We start from the raw sequence: 14,199 nt of genomic DNA, 5'->3' as shown, positions 1-14,199 counted from the left end.
GAAGATTATTGAGATGACTGGCCCAAGATCGCACAGCTAGGAATGAGAAGATTCAGAATTTAAACCCAGGACCACTTGACCCCAGATTTCTGCCTCTCATTTTGACATCAAACATCGTCATCCTCCCCAGTTTTTAACCTGCTGTCTGTGGCAGTAATGATTACCAATTATCTGATTTTTTTCTTTAGCTTTTATACACATGACTCTTACTTAAGCCACTTACTTACATGAAGAAAAAGTCATAGAGGTAGGTGCAAAACTTCAAAGTTTCAAGGAAACAAATGACATGAAGGAAGCCAGAGCAACTGTTGAAAGTACACAAGACAAAGGCAACCTGACGGACATCTTTATCTGCTATTAAAAGGTAAAAAGAACACAGGCTTAGCCATTGCCAAACACCCACCCCTAATATTTAATCTAAGTCATTTTTAGTTATGCAAAACTGGCACAAGCCAATGATTGCCTATGGATAGAGTTTATAGAGTAGAGAGATTGCCAAAATACTATTATGGACTTTTTCTCTGATTTCTTACCTTCTCACCTTCCAGAAAAATGTTTAAGTGGTCTTAAGGTATGAACCATCTGACCTCCTTCCCTTTTCAAGTGTGTGTGTGTGTGTGTGTGTGTGTGTGTGTGTGTGGTGTTTGCTATGAGGTACCACCTTTAGGGATTAGGTTTTCATAGGGTCAGATGTAGGACTTTCAGAATGTGATAACTCCTGTGAAAATTATGAAAAGGTTTTATTTTTCCCTTCCTCTCCTCTTTATTTTAAGCATTGGAGATTATGTCTTGAGACATTTCACTTTATTGGTTTTTCCTCCATTGTGATCAAGAAACTGATCTATGTCAAAGTCAGAATGAGTCAGACAATAAGAAACCAAACTGTCTTTGGACCAGTGAGTATGGATGTACTGAAAAGAAACTCAGCAAACTCCCTCTCTTTCTGGGTGTTTAACCACATGCAAGCAGGATGGCATGGTGGTTTCACAGTGGGTGCGGTTCTTCTACCTCTCCTCCCACAGACTCCTCTTCCTCTCTTCCCCTGCATGTGTTTCAAATTGGAGCAATAGTGGGTGGGAGAAGCAAGAGCTTCCCTGAGACTATAAATAGTAAAGCCGAGAATCTGAGTGTTCCAGAGGGGAGGTAGAGTGAGATAGAGTGGGAGAGGTGGGAAACTCCCCACATTTAATCAGTTGCATTGCTTCAAACCAAACCAACTTCTATAGTATATTAGGAGTATTGAGAAAATATGTGCTGAGCCTCAAACCCAACCCGAAAACAAACAAACCAAACCAAACAACAGTAACAAAAGAAGCCATAATAGAGATGGTCCCTGATAGATAGTTACCTCCCATAACTTTTCAGAAAAATACAGTTATAGTCAGGACTAATGTGGACCAAAAGCCATGGAAAGATTGACGGAAATTCATTTTAAAAAGCCACACACATGAAAATAATTTACACAGGAGGTTTTCTGCACCACAGCTGTGCTGGTTATTTATTTTGGACCAGTTTATGCAAAAAGTGGTACCAAAAATGGACTCAGTTCTTGCTTGATAACCTTAAAAAAGTCAAACTAGTCCCCTGAACTCAACACTCCCTTTCCTGAATAGGCTGCTTTTTAAAGGCAGATGGTCTTCTGAGTCTCCAGGTATTCATTTCTTTAGCTTTTACTTTAAAACTCCAACCCTGGATCTCATCATTTCTAGTCTATATATCTCTTTTACATAGATTTCTCCTACAACTTACATATACCCAGAATATATAGAGTGGAAGACAGAAGACTGAATAGGGTCACTGTTTAGTGTGTGAGCCTGTATCTGCCTCGGGGTGGGAAAGATGCTTGTAAAGAGTACTTCCAAACCCATAAAACTTACACAAAAGAATACTCTAGAGCACTGTCGCCCCACCCCAGACCTTAGACATCAGAGGATAGAGTTGCACCTGCTTTGATGCTTGCCGATTTTCCTCTAAACTCCTCAGCCAGGATGAGGCAAGTGGTTTATGGAGTCCCAATGCACCTTGCAGGGTGGGATCTCCACCACACCTTGAATTCAGTAGGCCTTGGTGCCTCAAAGCCAGCCAACACTTGTGCAAAGGTGTGACATTTATTTAAGGGATTTGGAAACCAAGGTCTCATGCACATACAATCAGAGGTTTCTGGTGTCAGTAGTCATTGAATTATCCCTGGCAAAGAAGGAGCTGGGGATTGATATATGAAAACTCTGCCTTTGTGAAAAGGGATTGTTTGTATAGTTCTGATCTGGTTCATAATAATATTCATTATTTGGATTTATACAGTATCTTTCTTCCATGTTGCCAAAGTACTTCTTGGACAATCTAGAATTATAGTGAATTAACTCTTTTAGGTCAAAGCAAGGTTCATCTCTTAGGCCACCTCCCAATAGGATGGATTCGTTTTCGAGAAGAACTCATTCCCTGAAGAGAAGCACTTGTCATTCATAACTAGAGCCTTTGTTATATTTCTGAAGGGAGGGGTCCTTGTTGATGTTATTTCCCAGTGCCTAACATGTAGCCTTGGACATAAAGGCTTTTGGCTGACATCTTCTTTTATAGATCAATCTATTAAAGCACAAGGAATCAAAGTTATGCTCCAAGTGTCATAGTCTATCCGAAATAAACTTTCAAACAATGCTAAATCCATTCAGAAACCCCATCCTTTCTTCACTGAAAATGCTGCATGCCACTGAAAATCAATTTTGGCAGGCATTGAAATTCTCACTGACCCAGACTAACATATTTAATTCAGAAAGGATGTTTCCCCAATTTTTTATTTCCTTTCTTTTGCCAGGTTTGTATTAAAATGACTAGAAGCCATAAAAATTAAAATCTTCCAAAGCAAGGATTTTTTTCTTTCACATTAATCTACCAGTATACAGATGTCAAGTTCCATTTCATGAGCAGAACCCAAGATAGTACAAAAAGAAAAGAGTCAGCTTGTTGTCAGCTCTTAATTTTTTTTAGTGAACCTGACATTTGATAGGTTCAGCTTTACCACAACTGGAACAGTGGCCTTGATTTTTTTCTGAATTTACTAGAACATCCTTTTTTAAAGAAAGAGAATAGAGTTGGTCTAATGAGACCCATGAAATTTCCTGTCGGTTCTTATGAGCGTATTTTTAATTTTGTAATTAAAAAATGAGAACATAGACATTGGATCAAAACTGGACCTTAATTTTATTCTTGATTCAAAGACATGAACATGTCAAACACGTCACCTTTCTAACTGAAGAAAATCAGCATAATCTTTTCACAAAAGAAGCAATGCCTTAATTTACTCTAGCTTGATTTTTTCCTGGCAGAAAAACAAACAAACAAACAAAAAAAAAAAACGACATCCTTCTGTCGGCTCCTTGACAGAGTTGATATAGAACAGTCCTGAAAATAAGTCCTAGCTCCAAGTATAAGCCTGAAATACAGACTGAAAGAAATAGGTTATCTTGCCACTAGGGGGCGTTAGATGCTCCAATTGAGATATCCCCCAAAGAAAGGGTTTGGGTGTGCTGCCATTTCTCTTGTATTCTTTCTTGTTAGTGTCCTTGGGACACTTTGTGTCCGTGGGAAAGCATTGCCCTTCCTCATGGAATGATACAGTAAAGAGAAATAAAAGCTACAAAAAAGACCTTGGGATGGAAAGAGGGGAAGAGGCTGAAGGCTGTTGGTCCCATTGGAAGGGTTAGGAAATTCAACCAGCTTGCAAATTATGTGATCTTGGAAAGCCCTGTGTGCATATCAAGAAGGATACATTTGAATCCCTTTGTATCATGATTCTTGTGTTCACTATTTATTATGTACTAAACATTTGTGTTCCCTCCCAAAGTTCATATATTGAAGCCCTAAATTCTATTATGATGGTACTTGGAGGTATATGGAGGTAAGGCATTTGGTAGGTCATGAAAGTGGAGCGCTAATGTATGGGATTATTACTCTTATAAGAAAAGACCTGAGAGAGATGATCTCTGTCTTTCTGCATAAGAGGATACAGCTAAAAGTTATCTATGCACAAACCAGGAAGAGGATTCTCATATGAACTCAGTTGACTGGTACCTAGATCTTGGACTTCCCAGCTTCCAGAACTTCTCAGCTTCCAGAAATAAGTGCTGTTTAAGCCACCCAGTCTATGGTATTTGTTAAAGCAGCCCTAAGACACGATTGATACTTCTTAACCTTTAAGTTTTTCTATTCTTTATTTGGATGTGTAACACTTGCCTTCTAATTTTCTGCTCTAAAACCATAACCAGGTTTTTTTCTTTTTAAACCAAGAATTCTAGGCATATTTCCCTAGTTTAATTATATGTCATTCATTGACTGAATTAGTCTGAATGGAGTTAAATAAAAAGAGTACACATTAGGGAGAAAAAACATAGGCAAAAAGTTATTCTTTTAAATTTATTTATTTATGTTCTGATCAGTAGTTTTTAACTGGGGCAATCCCACCACCCCACCACCCCCAACTGTGGGACATTTGGCCATATCTGGATACATTTTTGATTGTCCTGGCTTGGGAGGGCATTGTAGCTACTGGTATCTAGCACCTAGAGACCCGGAATATCGCTAAACATCTTATATTGCATGGGACATCTTCCCACAATGAATTATCTGATTCAAACTGTCAGTAGTGCTGAAATTGAGAAACCCTGATTCAGAGCAAGACATATAAGGGAATGCATCTTTATTTTCCTTTGGGATGAGTATTACTGGTTTAAAATATGATGCTCAGCTAAGCTCTCCTGATCCAACATGAAAAAAATTGTCATTCAGGGAAAGAATAAAGACATGGTAATTTCAAGTGAGGAAAGACCCATTATATTAAGAGAACATGGAGGCAAGCTGGCAGAAATGCTGCCAGTAAACTTTGCCAAATAATGGAGACCTGGAGAAAAGTTAAAATTCTACAGATATACCAGTTTTCAAAACAAAAAGGCAAATTCTGAGAACTGTTCTTAGTGATATCAAGTGAGGAGCTAGTCAGATGTTTTGACTAGCTGTGTTATCTTATCTTGACTAGACTTTATCTTCCTTTACTTGGCCCAACTGGACAGGTGTAATATAAGTAGATTTGAGTGAACCTATTTCTAGCAATTCATGTAGGCTAGGTGATCACTTTTAGATATATAAATGTATCTAACATTTGAGTGACCAATGTAGATATAATAACATTTGAGTGACCAATGGATTAATTGCATTTTTGAAAAGGAGTGTCTTGTACCCAGTTCAAAGTTTTATATTTAGTCTTTTTCTATCTAATATTTTATCCAGTCTTAGAGGAAGACTTCTGATCAAATTTAAGTTGACCTGAAACTGGAAAGGTAGCAGAATTAAGATCAAAAAGACTATTGCCAGGGGGAAAAAAAAAAAAAAAGAAGTGACACTGGTAACGAGATAAACTTTACTGTAAGTCCTGAAAATCAACAACACAGGAAGAGGCTGGAGAAGTTTGGGGTGAGCAGAAGTTTAGACAAAAATTATTTCAATAATTTAGTGGAGGGACTTCCCTGGCAGTTCAGTGGTTAAGATTCCACACTCCCAATGCAGGGGGCATGGGTTCAATCCCTGGTTGGGGACCTAAGATCCGGCATGTTGCACGGAGTGGCCCCACCAAAAATAATAATAATAATTTAGTGGTATTGGATCCAAATTAACCCAAATGGCTTTTGTCTGTGCTAAGAAATGCATAATGTTCAGAATTTGGAACATTATAATCTTAGCTCAGACCACACTGGGAAGGATGCATGTCAACTATCTCATGTCAAGAGACACAGTGACAATGTGAAGTATCCAGGGATGAATTACCAGGCTGATGAGGGCCTAGAAACTATGCCATGTGGTGGATAATTGGAAGAACTAGGAAAAAAGAAATGAGATAATTGATTCAAAGTACATAAAGGGCTTTTGGGTAGGAGAAGGTTCAGGCTTTTAGTGATTGCTCCCAAAGAAGGACCTAGCAAGCTTAAGAAGGCAAATTTGGGCTCAACATAATAAACTGCTTGAAAAATAGATGGGTTCCTTCAGTTTACCTCCCTGTCACCAGAGGCTGGACAATTAAATAGTGTGGCTTTTTTAGAGGCTGTTCAAGAATCAGGTAGCACCAGATAGACTCCAAATTATCTTCCAACTTTGGATTTGGTCATTTTTATATCATCTATAACAAGTGTAAACCCCAAATACTTTTTAGGCTGGTCTGATTCTGTTGATAAATATTACTGCTCTCACATTGTGAAGCAGTTTCAAATTCCCTAAAATAGGGTTTCCCTAAGTGTAATTCACAGATGGTCAGGGTCATTTTGTACCTCATACCCAAAATTTCATGAAGCAAAAAATTGAGATTATGGCATGCTACATTCTCAGAGAGTCACAATACACATTTGCCTGTTAGAGGCTCTGAAAAGTACTGCACTTAAAAATAAAAACAATTTTTAAATTCCTAAGTGGAGCATTCCAAGTCCTCTACTTTATCTTCTTTGACTTTGCAGCCTCAATGTCCATAACCATTCTATGAACCCTTCACTCTGGCCATCCAATAAGTTCTCCCTTACTTTTCCCACCCTTTGGCTCTTGCCATTTTCCTTCATTTGGAAGATTTTAGTTCTTGCATCTGCCTTCAGTTCTTGTGTCTTGGGTCACCCTTCCTGAAAGCAAAGCCTAAAGGAAACCCCACTTTTGCACTCATCTCACAGTCTAAAAGTGGCCACATTTCATGTAGCTTACTTATTAGCTCCTGATGGTACATTAGAACCTAATATATTCTGTTGTAACACCTGGTATAGTGTCTCTCACCAAATAGATGTTCAATAACTCTTCCTGGAATTATTAAAGGAAACATGAGGCAGCTGGAACTCTACTGACCTATGCTCAAGTCAATGTAAATATGCTAATTTAAGGTTCTAGTCTTTTATAATCTTGAAGATCAAATAAGAACAAATAGTGTCAAACACTGACAGCCTTTTCTTGGGCAAAGCATCAATGTAGTCCACATTGATTTTTTAAACCAAATTACTCTCACTTAGTCACTCTTGTTCTCTTGATGATAACCTTCCAGATGGAACGATGGCTTTGTAGATATCACTATATTTCAATGAATAAGCTGTGTTTTCTATTTTCATTATTTCATTTCCAAAATTGTGTTTTTATTGAGTGCGTGGTTATACCTTTGCCTGGTTTCACATCACAGACTGGACTAACTTGGTGATTCGGCTTTCTAGATAAATCAAATAATATATTCTAGGTCTTTTTGTCAACTCGATCCAGGAGAAAATGGTTTTTGACTCAGATTGTTGCAGGTCTTGCCCTGTAAACCTACATAAGGCTCTCTATACACCTTAAGTGACAGGATCTAAGACAAACAATGATTGTCCCTTTATGAATCAGCAAGCAAGGGAGACTTTTTTAAAAAACAAGTAGTGCCCTCCCTATAAACCCCAGCTCTTTTCTTTCCAGGAAAATGTAATGAAAACCTCCCAAACTGGGTAGTTCCAAAACCTGATCCAAAAATCATAAATGGAATTGCCCCAGCCAAATTTAAGTAGGAAGTTCATCCAAAGGGAAGTTGAATTATTTCGGGTAGGGATGGATTGTTTTAAAATAAGGGCAATTGACATGCTTTATCAAATGAGATCTGTGAGTAATAATAATTTCCTTCCCTACAGAATTTTATGTCTACTACTTCTCTCAAAATTTTATCCTCCAAATTTAATAACTTACAGCTCAATGACAGTAATTAAGAAGGAGATTAGTTTTCTAAAGATCAATGGTTATTATTAGCTAAAGTTATTCTAAAGTTTACATAAAGAGAGTGATGAAGATATTTACTTAGAAATTACTTAAATTAGAAAATATTTAGAAATTAGAGAAATTAGAAAGTAGAAAATATTTCGTCCATCCTAAGAAGTTTTTCTCTGATTGGAATGAAGTTAGAAAATAATTGAAGTTTAAAAAAGTACTCAAGTAGTTTGTGCATACAGAGTATATACATCGTGCCCTATCTTCAAGATGAAGTCACTGAATAATTTCTTAGATCTTATTTTTCCTTCTATCTTCTTTATCTATAGCATTGACATTAGGATTAAGGAGCAAAATTGTACTTAGCCTACCATTTCTTAGCTTTTTAGTGGTTAACATCAAATCCCAGAAAAGCTGTGATTCAGTATCCTGAGATGTCTAGTCAAATGCCAAGTGCACCAAAGGTAAACAGAAGTAGAAAGAAAATTACCTTTTTTTCATTGAATAATGAAATAAATCTTCTACAAGGATGTGCAGATGAAGAAACTCAAGTGTTCAGTTCTAACTCTTTGAAGGACTTTACTATCTATTTCTGCCCTGACAATCTTACAGCCAGACTCCTAATTTAGAACTTCATTTGTCTTCCAGAGGAGGAATGAAGATGTTCGTTGCTCTATTAAATTGTTATTATCAAATGATCAAGTTCTAGTTAAGGATTTTAGATAAAGAATGCTCAAGCATCTGGAATAAGTAGGGGACTCTCATCAAGATATTTGCCTTTCAATACACAACACCTAAGGCAGTTGCTACTTAGATCATTCTGGCTTTGCCTCTTTACCTCAATTGGATGATGGGTTACTCACCCTTATATTCTCTTTCTCCTTCAGTAGCCTGAGGGACTGGCCATCCTAAAAGTCTTCCCTGTGTTTCTGTGACTACTTCTAGAATCTTCCTTTAAGGGACTTATTAATCATGCTTCACATCTGGCCTTCTCTCTGCTTTTCCTTGGTGAACACATATATTCCAAGTACAGGAGAGATAAAACTTTAACCTTTATCCTCTTGGGTTCAATCCCTAGGGATTTGCAAATTAAACTGACAAAATACAGATTAACAGGAGAAAAATGGATCAAAGACTTGAACATAAGACCTGGTACCATAAAACTTATAGAAGAAGATGTAGGGAAGAAGCTCCTCAACATTGGTCTTGAAAATAATTTTTTGGATATGATACCAAAAGCACAAACAACAAAAGCAAGAATCAAGAAGTGGGACTAAAATAAATAAATAAATAAAAGAAGTGGGACTACATTAAACTAAAAAGCTGTACAGCAAAAGAAATAATCAAGAAAATGAAAAGGCAGCCTATGGAATGGGAGAAGATATTTGCAAATCATGTATCTGATTAGGGGTCAATATCCAAGATATATAAAATGTGCTCAACATTACTAATCATCAACATTATTATCACAAAGTGATATCACCTCAGACCTGTTAGAATAGCTACTATCAGAAAACAAGTGATTACAAGTACTGGTGAGGAAATGGAGAAGAGGGAACCCTTGGGTACTGTTAGTGAGAATGTAAACTGGTGCAGCTACTATGGAAAACAGTATGGAGTTTCCTCAAAAAATGAAAAATACAGCCACCATATATACCACTTCTGGATATATATCCTTAGGAGTAAAGACACTATCTCAAGGAGATATCTGCACCTAAGTGCATGGAAACAACCTAAGCACTCATGATGGAGGAATAGATAAAGAATATGTTATGCATATAAATATATGTATATGCATATAAATATACATATATATGTGTATATTTATATATATATATGTGTGTGTGTATATATATATATATATATATATAAAATACAATATTATTCAGCCATAAGAAAGAAGGAAATTCTGCCATTTGCTACAATGTGGATGAAATTTGAGGGCATTATGCTAAGTGAAACAAATCAGGCAGAGACAGACATATACTGTATGATCCTACATGTGGAATCTTAAAAAAAATATGAATTAAAACAACACCAGGGCTTCCCTGGTGGCGCAGTGGTTGAGAGTCCACCTGCCGATGCAGGCGACACGGGTTCGTGCCCCGGTCTGAGACGATCCCACATGCCGCGGAGCGGCTGGGCCCGTGAGTCATGGCTGCTGAGCCTGCGCGTCCGGAGCCTGTGCTCTGCAACGGGAGAGGACACAACAGTGAGAGGCCCGCGTACCACAAAACAAACAAACAAAAAAACACACAAAAAAACAACACCAGCACATCTATTTTCCTCTTGAAATGACATAGGTAGATTGTACTAATATTAAACCTTTCCAAAGCACACTTGATTGGAGGGAAAAGCAACCAACAAGTCTAATAGATAGTATCTGAGAGTGAGCAGAGGTTATTGGGTTTTAACCTGGTTTAATTTGGGAAGTTAACTTATACAGATCTGAAAGTAGGAGTAGGTAATGGAAAGACAAGCACACTTACACTGTGAAACATCTTGGGTATGATTCTTCCCTGTTCTGCCCTGGGAAGTCCCTCTGAAGTCACAGGCAGGTCCCTGAACTCAGCTGGGACAGGAGCAGCCTCGAGACTTCCATGAAGACATTCACTTGGATGGCTGTAAAGTGGGGCTAGTGAACTTCTTCCTAATAACCAGTCAGCTCCTTTTAGTTCACTTTCCAGGGCAAGATTAGATCATGTTGGAAACCTCACCAAAGAACCTTATAAAAAGAGATGAACTCACTCACAATTTTCATCAGGATTTGAAGCAAAACCATAAAAACCACTATCCCACCTCAGCCTACTGGAAACAAATTTGCATTTCATTCTCAGGAACAGAAATATCTCTAGGCAAATATTTCAGTGAGAGTGCCTGTATTTCTTTCCTTGTTAAGAAACCTACCTTATTGGGCACTTGTTCTGGAGACCAGGCAGCCCATTGCTATGCAAGCCAGATGATATTTAAAAGAAACTTGGGGATTTGTAGTCTCAGTTTTGAGAAGAGTCATAGCTCTTTAAACTCTTTCTTCCAATAAGGAGTTGATATGACTGGGTTACATTGCAGTCAGTTGTTCAGTTAGCCCATATGCTAGCTCTTCTTCTTTAATAAACAATAGTAACTATTTTCCAATGGAAACTTCTTGTAAATGTAGCATTTCCTTAAATTACTAGGCAAGTAAGTGTCTGATAAACTCTCTTGTTTGCTAAGTGTCATGAAGACACTTGAGTCTAAGGGATGAAGAACATGTGGCTAGATATCCACAGGTTTTTATTCATGCTAACAGCACTTTATTGACATTTAATTTTCATTCAGGAAATGAATAAATCTTAAGCATACAGCTTGATGAGTTTTGACAATGTACATTTTGACATGTACATTCCTGTCACCCATATCATAAGGAACATTTCCATCACCTCAGAAAGTTCCTTTGTGCTCTTTCCAATCAATGCATTCATCTTCCCTCCAAATAAATCAGTTCTGAATTTTTATCACCATGAATTATTTTTCTTGAATTTCATGTAATACACTATATCATCTTTTATTTTACTTTTTTGGCACAGCACAATATTTGTGAGATTTATCTGTGTCACTGCGTATATTCATTTGTTGGTCATTCATTCTTTAATGCCCAGTCATATTTCACTATATGAACATGCCACAATTAGTTGATGCATTTTCCTGTTATTGGACATTTTTTCCAGTTTGGGGCTCTTATGAATAGTTATGCTATAAATATTCATGTATGTACAACTCAGTTTGTAGAACATATGCACTTATTTCTCTGGGGTAAGTGCTTAGGAGTGCAATAACTAAGTCATAAAATAAGTGTATATATAACTTTACCAGAAACTCCCAAACAATTTTCCAAAGTGATTGTATTATTTTACTTTTTAAAAATTTTTTTACTGGAGTATAGTTGATTTACAATGTTGTGTTAGTTTCAGCAAAGTGAATCAGTTATACATATATCTATATCTATATATAGATATCCACTCTTTTTTTAGATTCTTTTCCCATATAGGCCATTATAGAGTATTGAGTAGAGTTCCCTGTGCTATATAGTAAGTTCTTATTAGTTATCTATTTTATATATAGTAGTGTGCATTGTCAATATATGTCAATTCCAATCTCCCAATTTATCCCTCCCCCTCACCGTATCCCCTGATAACAATAAGATTGTTTTCTACATCCGTGACTCCACTTCTGTTTTTTAAATAAGTTCATTTGTAACTTTTTATTTAGATTCCACATATAAGTGATATCATATGATATATGTCTTTCTGTGTCTGACTTCACTCAGAGGAATGGATAAAAAAGATGTGATACATATATATATATATAATGAAATATTACTTGGCCATAAAAAAGAACAAAATCATGCCATTTGCAGCAACATGGATGGACCTAGAGATTGTCATTTTATTTTACTTTCTTGAACCAATAATGCATGAGTTCTGGTTGCTCCACATCCTCAACACCACTTGGTATTATCAATTTCTCCTTGAAGGATATACAAAATGATTTAATAAATCTCCAGTGTCCGTTCTATTTTAGTTAGTCTTATCTATGGACAAAGAGAAGGAAATTGGGAAAGGAATTTTTAAAACATATGTAGATAGGGTGAACTTCTCATTTGCCTGACTCATCTTGTACACTTAAAACATGTTTTTCTATTGAACTATAGTGGATTTGCATTACTATATTAGTTTCAGGTACAGCATATAGATTCAGTATTTTTACAGATTATACTCCATCAAAAGTTATAACGGGGGTGGAGTCAAGATGGCATAGTAGGAGAACGCAAAATTCACGTCTCCTCACAGCTAGGACACCTACCAGGTAATGGTAGACACTTAAGGGGACGGAAGGAACCCCCGTGACCAGGTAGGATGTGGGGTGTGGGGGGAGTGAAGGGGGAGGAGAAGTGGAGGCAAGACAGGACTGGTGCCTCTGAGGGGTGGCTGGTGGAGGGGAAGGGATCCTACACCTGAAGGGGGAGATTGGGGAACCATTGGGAGGGCAGAGGATCAAAAGGGAGCATGGCCAGGTTTCCCCTGCCCACTTAGACCCCCAGGAACCTGTTGAGATCCTGGGCCTGATCCTCAGCCCACCTAGGCCCCCTCCAGCCACAGGGGTTCTGAGGGAGTGGGAGGGAAGGGGGAGCAAAAGTAAAGGCCAGACATCCAGGACTGGCACCCCTAAGGAGTGGCTGGTGCAGGGGAGGAGATCCTACACCCAGCAGGACCCACCCACAGTTAGGGGTCCAGTGGGGATAGGGGAGACCCTGAGGGAAGTGGTGGGGAGGGGTATGAGGAATGGAAGGGAACTTGGCTCCAACAAAAAGGCATAGACCAGCTGAATTGATACACAAACAACACCCATACATATGCTGTCTAAAACAGACCCAATTCAGATCTAGGGACACATACAGGCTGAAAGTGAGGGGATGGAAAAAGATATTCCATGCAAATGGATATCAAAAGAAAGCTGGAGTAGCAATACTCATATCAGATAAAATAGACTTTAAAATAAAGAATGTTTCAAGAGACAAGGAAGGACACTACATAATGATCAAGGGATCAGTCCAAGGAGAAGATATAACAATTATAAATATATATGCACCAAACATAGGAGCACCTCAATACATAAGGCAACTGCTAACAGCTATAAAAGAGGAAATCGACAGTAACACAATAATAGTGAGAGACTTTAACACCTCTCTTACACCAATGGACGGATCATCCAAAATGAAAGTAAATAAGGAAAAAGAAGCTTTAAATGACACAATAGAACAGATAGATTTAATTGACATTTATAGGATATTCCATCTAAAAAAACACATTACACTTTCTTCTCAAGTGTGCATAGAACATTCTCCAGGATAGATCACATCTTCAGTCACAAATCAAGCCTCAGTAAATTTAAGAAAACTGAAATCATATCAAGCATCTTTGCTGGCCACAACGTTATGAGATTAGAAATGAATTACAGGGGAAAAAAACGTAAAAAACACAAACGCATGGAGGCCAAACAATAGGTTACTAAATAACCAAGAGATCACTGAAGAAATCAAAGAGGAAATCAAAAAATACCTAGAGACAAATGACAATGGAAAAACAATGAAAAAAAAACTGTGGAATGCAGCAAAAGCAGTTCTAAGAGGGAAGTTTATAGCTATACAAGCCTACCTCAAGAAACAGGAAACATCTCAAATAAACGATCTAAACTTACACCAAAAGGAACTAGAGGAAGAACAACAAACAAAACCCCAAAATTAGCAGAAGGAAAGAATCACAAAGATCAGATCAGAAATAAATGAAAAAGAAATGAAGGAAACAATAGCAAAGATCAATAAAACTAAAAGCTGTTTCTTTGAGAAGATAAACAAAATTGATAAACCATTAGCCAGACTCATCAAGAAAAAATGGGAGAGACTCAAATCAATAGAATTAG

The sequence above is a fragment of the Pseudorca crassidens genome, chromosome 15 (assembly GCF_039906515.1).
Source record: "Pseudorca crassidens isolate mPseCra1 chromosome 15, mPseCra1.hap1, whole genome shotgun sequence".
Lineage (NCBI taxonomy): Eukaryota > Metazoa > Chordata > Mammalia > Artiodactyla > Delphinidae > Pseudorca > Pseudorca crassidens.
Note: the sequence above shows the minus strand (reverse complement) of the source record.